Source organism: Pteropus medius, unplaced genomic scaffold (assembly GCF_902729225.1).
Source record: "Pteropus medius unplaced genomic scaffold, Ma_sr-lr_union100, whole genome shotgun sequence".
Taxonomy (NCBI): Eukaryota; Metazoa; Chordata; class Mammalia; order Chiroptera; family Pteropodidae; genus Pteropus; species Pteropus medius.
In genome coordinates, this window is record NW_024350325.1 from 2,318,489 (window position 1) to 2,327,280 (window position 8,792).

At 33.9% G+C, this 8,792-nt stretch overlaps 1 non-coding gene across 1 annotated transcript; it reads left to right on the top strand.

The window, feature by feature from the left end:
• Positions 1 to 8,289: 8,289 nt before the first annotated feature.
• Positions 8,290 to 8,408, top strand: LOC120583955 (5S ribosomal RNA). Its single transcript, XR_005647903.1, has one exon. It is a non-coding gene; the product is annotated as a 5S ribosomal RNA (ribosomal RNA).
• Positions 8,409 to 8,792: the final 384 nt, after the last annotated feature.

Here is an 8,792-nt window from a genome sequence, read left to right on the forward strand (position 1 = left end):
ACTCCTATAGCACTGACTGTCACCTGATGAAACCCTCAGTAGTAGTAGCCAGGCCTGTCCCATAAGTAATTCAGGGCAAAATAAATCGAGAGAAAGAGTTGTTATAAATAAATGATTGAAGTAATTAAACCTATTGTTAAAGAGCTTCATGGTCCAGGAGCAAAAGATTTGGCACAATGTTTCAAAAAATGAAGAAATGTATATTCTTCTGATGTATCTCAAATTCCGGTTTGGAAAAACATAATACACTACTCAAAGGTCATCATAATTCTAAAATACCCAAAACATAAGAGCAAGACAGAAGTATAACACTTTAAAACACTCATTTCAAAAAAATTAAGTGACGTTTGAGAGAGGTTTTCATTTATTTATTCAAAAAACATTATTGCACATTTATTATACGCCAGGCTTTGAACTGATCCAATTTGTGCAATGGATAATATTTTGAGATACCAATATTTTGTCATCTCTGCATTTTTCCTTTTCTCAGTGTAGCAAAGCAGGTATTCTGCAGAACATGGGCTCCAGAGTCAGACTGCCACGGTTCACTCCACAGCATACCCTTACCAGCTATGTGACCTTAACAAGTTACTTAATCTCTTTGTGCCTGAATTTACTCATCTTTAAAATAAGTGATGATGCAAAAGCTAATACATGTAAAGTTTTTAGAACAGAGTCTGTAAGATAATAGGGGCTCAGTTTTAACCATTATGATTTGCTGTCTTTCTTCCCTTACCTGGGCCTAAGGGGATCAATATCTCAGTATGCTAGTGGGGGGCTCTGAGTGCTTAGTTTGCCCGTGGATCTGAACCCCTTCCAGGAGCAGCCTCCTCTCAGAGCTCTATCCTTGATCAGAACAGCAGCTGTAAACAAGGCCAGGGCAACGGTGCCGCCTCCTGATTATGGTCAACCCTACCTTCAGGGAACCCTCCTCGAGGGCACAGCTTGTCAGTCATGCTGTCTCTTCTTAAGGCAACCAGAACCAGAACTCTGTCCTACTCCTCCCTGGATCAGGTCCCCCTGTGCTGCCAGGTGTTTGAAGGCCTCAGCTACTTCTGGTATAGAGTATGTCCTTGACTTGCTCCATAAAAATCATAGTTTAACTCATTTCCTATAATATCACTGCAATAAACTAAATGTTTGCATCTCCCTGAAATTTCTAACCCCAATGTGATGGTATTAGGATATGGGGTCTTTGGGAGGTGATAGGTCATGAGGGTGGGGCCTTCAGATGGGATGAGTGCCTTTATCACTCCTTCTTCCATGTGAAGACACAGCAAGAAGATGGTTATCTATGAACCAGGAAGCGGGTCCTCACCAGACATTGGATCTGCTGGCACCTCGATCTTGGACTTCCCAGCCTCCAGAAGTGTGAAAAATAAATGTTATTTAAGCCATTCAGTCTCTAGTATTTTGCTACAGCACCCAGAACAGACTAAGGCTCCTATACTAGCTTCCTTTCCCCTTATAGAAAGCTTCTTCACTTTCCAGTAGTGTGCTAGAGCTGACATGCTGGCTAAGGAGAGCTGAGTATGCTAATCTCTTCAGCAATGAGATGTTGGTAGCTTGAATGTGGTCATGATGAGCATATTTATTTATACCTCAGAAATTCAGCAGATGCTACAAATCAGAACTTTTTATTTTTCTGAGAGCTAGTTTGCCAGCATTCCACTGCGTATGCTTCAGACCTAGAGACATAGAATTCCCCCAACTCCCCTTTTCTGAAGGCCTTAGTGTAGGCCATACTTGGGCCTCTTGCTTAGTTTGGAAGAAAGGTTGGACAGTTTCCGCCTCGACTGGCCTTTCATGTAATTTCAGTTTCTTCTCCACACTGCTTCCAATCTTTCTGAAACACAAATCTCATCTTTAACTCAAAATTTAAACTTTAACATGACACTCAAAGTCCTTCTAATCTGGTGCCATTTTTTTTACCTGATTTTATTTTAATATATTTCCATAACCTCATATCCTTCCATTTGAGATCCTTCCAGATCTCAAATATCCTAGGCTGTTTATTATTCGATTTCATGTACTTTCAGGTTTCTGTTCCTTGATTTATACTGTTCCTCAACATAAAATGTCCTCTGCTAGCTTGAATGTGAGCTCTTCTCTGAAACCTTCCTCACACTGAGGGCAAAATGACCCTTTCATGTGACTCTTCTCTCATTCTTCTTTTAGAACACTAGCATCATTAATTTCAGATGGCTGTACTTATGTTTTAGCTTCACTGTTCGATTTCGTACTCCCAAAGGGGACAACTATGTGATGCATCTTTATATCTACTAGACCAACATAGTACCCAGCAAAGTATCGGAGCCCAAAAAGATTTTTGAATGAATTAATGAAGATCTAGAAGAGGCATTAAAGGACGATATTGAGAAGAAAATTTCACCTTCCTCTTCCCTCCCCGAACAATTCCATTCACATGCCATTATGCAGGGCTGAGCAAGAAAGAAGTATGTGCCATCGACAAGGGAGTAGATATGCAGCTTAAATGGCCCAGAGCAGGGTGTCAGAGCCTAAGCAAGGGAAAGAGGCTATCTGAGAAGTGGGGAATGAGGGAAACCTGATGCAGGTGTCAGATCTCAAGTGAGGTAAGAGGGGCAGCCACACAGAGATGTGTTAAGAGACAAAAGGCCAACTTAAAGGGGCTCCCACTAGCAAAAGCTAGAAAAAAATGAAACATCGAATAAATGATAGTAACACATTATAATCCAATGAATGAAATAGAAAGCCACAAATCCATACTGATATAAATAAATATATGAATTAATTAAAGTTTGATTAGGAATGTAATATTTTCACAGACTCAAACGACCTCCCCACAAAGTACTTGTTAATTATGAAGGAAAAATGACTAACTTTAGAGGAGAAGACTGGTAGATACTATATTAATCAAACGATCAAACTAAACATTACCAGCATTGGGACAAATTAAAATTGTGCCTCTGATATTATGCAATGAGAAGAACAGAGTCATTTGTGTGATATTTCTTCCAAAGATGTATATCTTGAATGTAATCATGAGGAAACATCAGACAAATCCAAATTGATAGACATTTTACAAAATAACTAGTCTATAATCTTCGAAGTGTCAAGATGATGAAGGCCAAAGAAAGAATGAAGAACATTTTTAGACTGAAGAAAACAAAAAAGAATGACAACTAAATATAACATGAGATTCTGAACTGGATACTTTTGCTATAAAGAATATTACTGAGACAACTAGTAAACTTGAATGGCGTCTACAAATTATATGATAGTTGCTATATATCAATGTTACTTTTCTGATTTTTAATGGCTATATTGAGGACAAGTAGAAAATGTCTTTATTTATAAAAATTGTACCATAGAATATTCAAAAGTGATAGAGTATTATATCAGTAATTTGTTCTCAAAAGAATCAGGAAAAAGGTTCTTTGCATTGTGCTTATAACTTTTTTGTAAGTTTTAGAATAAAAACAATAAGAATTGCACTTATATATAAATTCTTTCTTGACACTGATAATTAATCATTGCTAGAGAATCAACCAGCCACATTTGTTCTATGTGCATACTATGTGTACTAAGTATCAGAAATAAAACCTTTTGATTTTCTTTTTCTTTTGGTACATTTGAAGTATATCATTAGCTGTAATATATATATATAATATTTATAAATTTATATATATTATATAAATATATAATGTTTATTAAGTAAAAAGTATATAAATACATGTACATACATGTATAAACATTTTACTTAATAAAAAGTATATACATGTATGTATATACTTAATAAACATATTTTTTAAAATTTCCGAGCATAAGTGTTAAATTTTTCTAGTTAAGAGAAAAAATTGTGTTTTGGTTTAGTTTCAGTGCTATTATTTTACAAAATATTAATGATAGCAAAAAATGTTAATTTCTTTCAAAATCTGATGCCCTCATTAGATCCACATTTGGCTTCTGGGTTTTTGTGATCAAGTGGTAAAATTAGTTTAGTCTCTCTTGACTCCTGGAGTTTTGAAATCAAAATGGAATGTGTCAAAGCAGTCAACCAGAAACATACATATACACACATCCTTATAGGGGTCAGACGTAGCTAAATGGTAATCAGACATGATGCAAAGACAGGCTCGCTTTACCAGTTCCTTTGCCCAGCCAATCATCTTCCCAGGAAGTAATATGGCCACCTCTGTTTTAATGCTCTATTTCCTTGATTGAAATATGCTTTTTGTATTTTAACACTTCTGAAAAAAGGTTAATTTTGCAATCTATGTCAAAAGAAATTTGCCATCTGCAAGATATTATTATTAACCAGTGTTGTAACTAGTTTGTTATTACCTATACACGTATGAACATAGCCAAATCTCTTAGAATAGATGACAGAATTTTCAGAGCTAGAAAAGCTTATTGTGAATTCTTGAAGGATTGTTTCTCAGGCTCCAAACATCTACCCACCAGAGGCATCAAGCTGTTTGTTTTTCAGAAATTCATCAATCAAAGAAGGAAATTATGAAACAGAAAATTTAGACATAGTATTCTTCAATGTGTCTCAAAGGAACAGCAGCCATTAACTCTCCCAGTGCTAAAGCGGTCCAGAGCAAGAGTGTGGGTTATAGAAAGATGCGTGTCATCATGACATTATGCATCACTGCAGGTACTAAAAAATGATTCAGAAGAAAACTTAGATTCTGAATGTGACAAAGGTTTAGAATCAAATTTCAGGATACAAAATAAATTTGCATAAAGAAATGTATGCTGTTGTAAATTTTAAAAAATTGTCTACATTTAATACATTTTAATCTATAAAAGCTGTGTATCTTTAAAATGTTGGTGTCGCCAAATGTTTAAAAAATAAAAACACCAGTTTCATAGATAATTTCCACTGACACAGTGACAACTGCTAATAGTTCTTCGCCTTCAAAAGCTAACAAGTAATATGAGCAAAGATGAAGAAGTATAGGATCTAAATCTCTCATTTCTTTTTAATTCTTGAATTAGAGACTTAAAACTCCACCACTAAAACCTAGCTGAGAATTTTTCTGGGAGGAAATTGGCTTGAGAAAATGGTATTGTGCAAATAGCTTAATGGAGTCATCTGTTGCATTTCTGTTTCAGTTCACAATTACTCTTCCACTTTCTAACTCTTCTTTTTTACTTGTGGCAGTAAAAGACTAGGTAAGGTACAAGATCTAATAATGTTCTTTACACATAATTAACACTCAATAAATATTTACTGATTATGTGACTAAACATAGTAATTGAGCTGAATCAGTTCATCTACACAAGAAAGAATGTATATTGGTGCCTAAGAAAGTTAATATTAGTTCTGCCCTACACTGCTTCTAACTTGAAAGATTTTTCATTCTATTTATGTAACCTTTAAGAGCCTTACTATGGGACTGCTTGAAGCTCTGTGAAAAAAAAATGCACCTTACAGATCCTATTCAACTACAAAAAAAGCTTGTCAGTTAGAGAATTTTATTCTTAAAATAACAAAACACCTGTCTTTTTTGAAAGCTAACCTATAAACCTATTCCTTTTTAGATTATATTTCATTATGCTGTTTTGATAAGAACTCTGTTTTACTACACTCTAGGGTGCCAGCATAAAGAGTTAGGTTGAAATAAAATTGTGATTCATGGACTAATGAAAGTTTTGATACGTCACTTCCAACATGACCTTTATCTTCATTCTGGCACTCTCATTGAAGGAGCTAAAGGTCATACCTGGCTCAGGCAGTCTATATTTTATCTTTCTTCCACCTTCTACATGACAATATTTATGAATGTACAGTAGATGTATATAAATAAATACAAATTTGACACAAAAAGGGTCATCTTTGACCTCACCAACTGACCCACCTGCAAAGGTGCCCAGTGTCAACATACACTAGCTACTTGCCAGTCAGACTTCTCTAGTTTTAGACTTCCTCTTGATAAATGTGACAGGCAATCAAATTCAACAAGAAATATTTTTGACCTTTATTCTTTCTTGCTGATAAAATTTGTACAAACCTGAAAAAAAAAATAGCTTTGGCCATGTGGACATGGTACACAAATGCTGACTTCTTTTCTAAAAAAAAAAAAAAAGACTCTATCTTGCCCAAGTCCATAGGGCAGTTTGAACACAATCCTTGAATTAAAGAAATCCCAAGACCCATGTAGGACTCTTAGGTGTCTACTATGCAATAAAATTATGTAAAATCAATAAGCATTAAGAAATAATGGACCATCTGGGTACTATATTAAATTAAGAGGTGGATAGAGTACAAGATATAGAATCAAAAGTCCTGCTCTTGAATTTCAGTACTGATTTCAGTTAAGTTAATTAGTTGTGTGACTTTTGACAAGACATTTAACTTCTTAAAATGGAGAAAATGTAATTATACCCAATAAAAATAATAATAGTAGTAACAACAATAACATAATTATACTTACCTCACAGGATTATTTGGGAATTCAAATTAATAATAATAATAATAATGTTTTCACAATAATTTGTAAATAAAAAGTACTATATGGATGTTACTATTATCATGGTAATGTTAAATAATAAGCAAGAAGTCATCATGTTTTCCAACCCCACAAACATACTGTTTCCTCCACGAATTCTGCATACCAGGAAACTTTCCACAATACAATCCCAATGGCCACATTGCAGGATATTATTACAGGGAATACATATGGTCCAAGAAGACATTCTCCTCAATAGCAAATTCACCATTCTAGGTGGTAGAGGAATAGAGTCCAACATAGCCATGTATAATACCATAATTAGGTAACTTGAAAATCACCTATCTCTGGTGCCATTATTTTGCTGGGTTCTTTTAGGACTGTCCCTAGTTCATTGTAAACTGTAAAATTGGGGGATAAAGACAATATGCACCACACACAACTTACGGGAAATGTAAACAACCAATATTCTACATTGGCTATAAAGTCTGTTTGGATCACCTCCAAGGATCCAAAGGTGGAATAGCACACATAAGCTTGAGCTACATAAATGAAGATTAAGTTCAAGGGTGAAATTGTGAACTCTTAATTGCTGGAAGTGTTCAAGCAGAAACTAAATAACCCTCTGTAAGAAATATTACAGGAAAGAGTTCCATTTTGGTAAAAGATTGACTTACATAATCTTAAAGGCTTACAGAGTCAGTCTCTATGACTCAAAGATTTAGCTGGTTTAATCGGTTTGTATAACAATACACTGCAACTAATAGAGTGAATAATAATTATGTAAATTAAACTAAAAATATTTCAAGATGCATTTTTTCGGACCACATCTCTTGACATTTTCATAATCTAAATACAGTGTCTGCTTATTTCCACAAAAACAATAATTTTAAAATTTCCTATCAATCATTAAAAAATATGTAGTATGTAATTATTGCCATCTCTTGCTAATTGAAATACAGTAGAGGGAAATTAGGAGCCTTAAAAAATAATTATGTCTTTTGGCTCAGTAACTCCAGAAATTTTTTTTCTAGGAATTATTCTAGAAATTATTGAAGATATTCACAAAGGTTTACATATAAATATACTTAATTAGAAGTTATTTATACTAGTTAAAATTTTAAATAACTTTAATGTCAGACATACATATTTGTATAATATGATATTCTGCAGTCCATTAAAAAATATTTTACAAAACTTTATTAAACAACGGCAGTGCTTCTGATATATTAAATTTTAAAAACAAGTTTAAATCAGTATAGACAGTGTGATCTCAAATTTGTTTTATATAAATATATAACAATATTTCTTTTTTTCTTTTGTATATGCACACGCACACACACACACACACACATACAAAGGCCAGAAGAAATGCATCAAAGTATTAATGAAATTAGCCATCTCTGGGTAATAAAATTATGCATGATTTTCATTTTTTCTAGAATTTTCCAATCTTTCTACAATAAATAAGTAACATCCTCTAATCGGGAAAATTATAAATGTTATTATTTTCTTTTTTAAAGCTCTTCAAATAATTCCTGAATCTCATAGCCATCATTCAATTCAATAAATATGTTTTGAGTATGAAGTTGGGCTGGTATGCGAAGATTTTTTTTTATCATCTTAATCATTACCATCAAAATAAGGTATGACTGATGGAGATTTTAAAAATGTTTATTATATACTTCGATGAACTACTTAATTAAACATAATTATTGCTAATGACTGAGTTGCTTAGTTTAATTTATATACTCATTAGAGATTTACACTATGTAACATAAAAAAGATACTTGATGTCTTATTTCCCACTGATTCTATGTCTTGCACATAATAGATACTCAATATTTCTGTCTACGGCCATGCCACCCTGAACACGTCCGATCTCATCTGATCTCAGAAGCTAAGCAGGGTCGGGCCTGGTTAGTACTTAAATGGGAGACCATCTAGGAAGACCAGGTGCTGTAGGCGTAAAAAAAATATATATATATATATATATATATATATATATATTTCTTAAGAATGAAGTTGGGGAGGGAAGAAGGAAAAAGTAAATGTGGTATTTCTTATTAAGATGGTTATAATTCCCTCATGCTATTTCTATGAAAAACTTAGATTGACTTCTATCATTTCAGCTTATGTCATGTTTTTCTAGAATATAACCCATAGGACAAGACAGAAACAGAAACTAAAGTAGTTTTCCAACGCTTCAGAGTGAAGCAGTGACAGAGGAAATTGAGAGATACTATCTAAAACACACCTTGGCTCCACTAGGCCTCCATGACGAATCCGGTGTTAGATTGGAAAATGGAAGCTGTTAGCAGCATCCTGACTTTTCTCAGAAACCACCTTCAG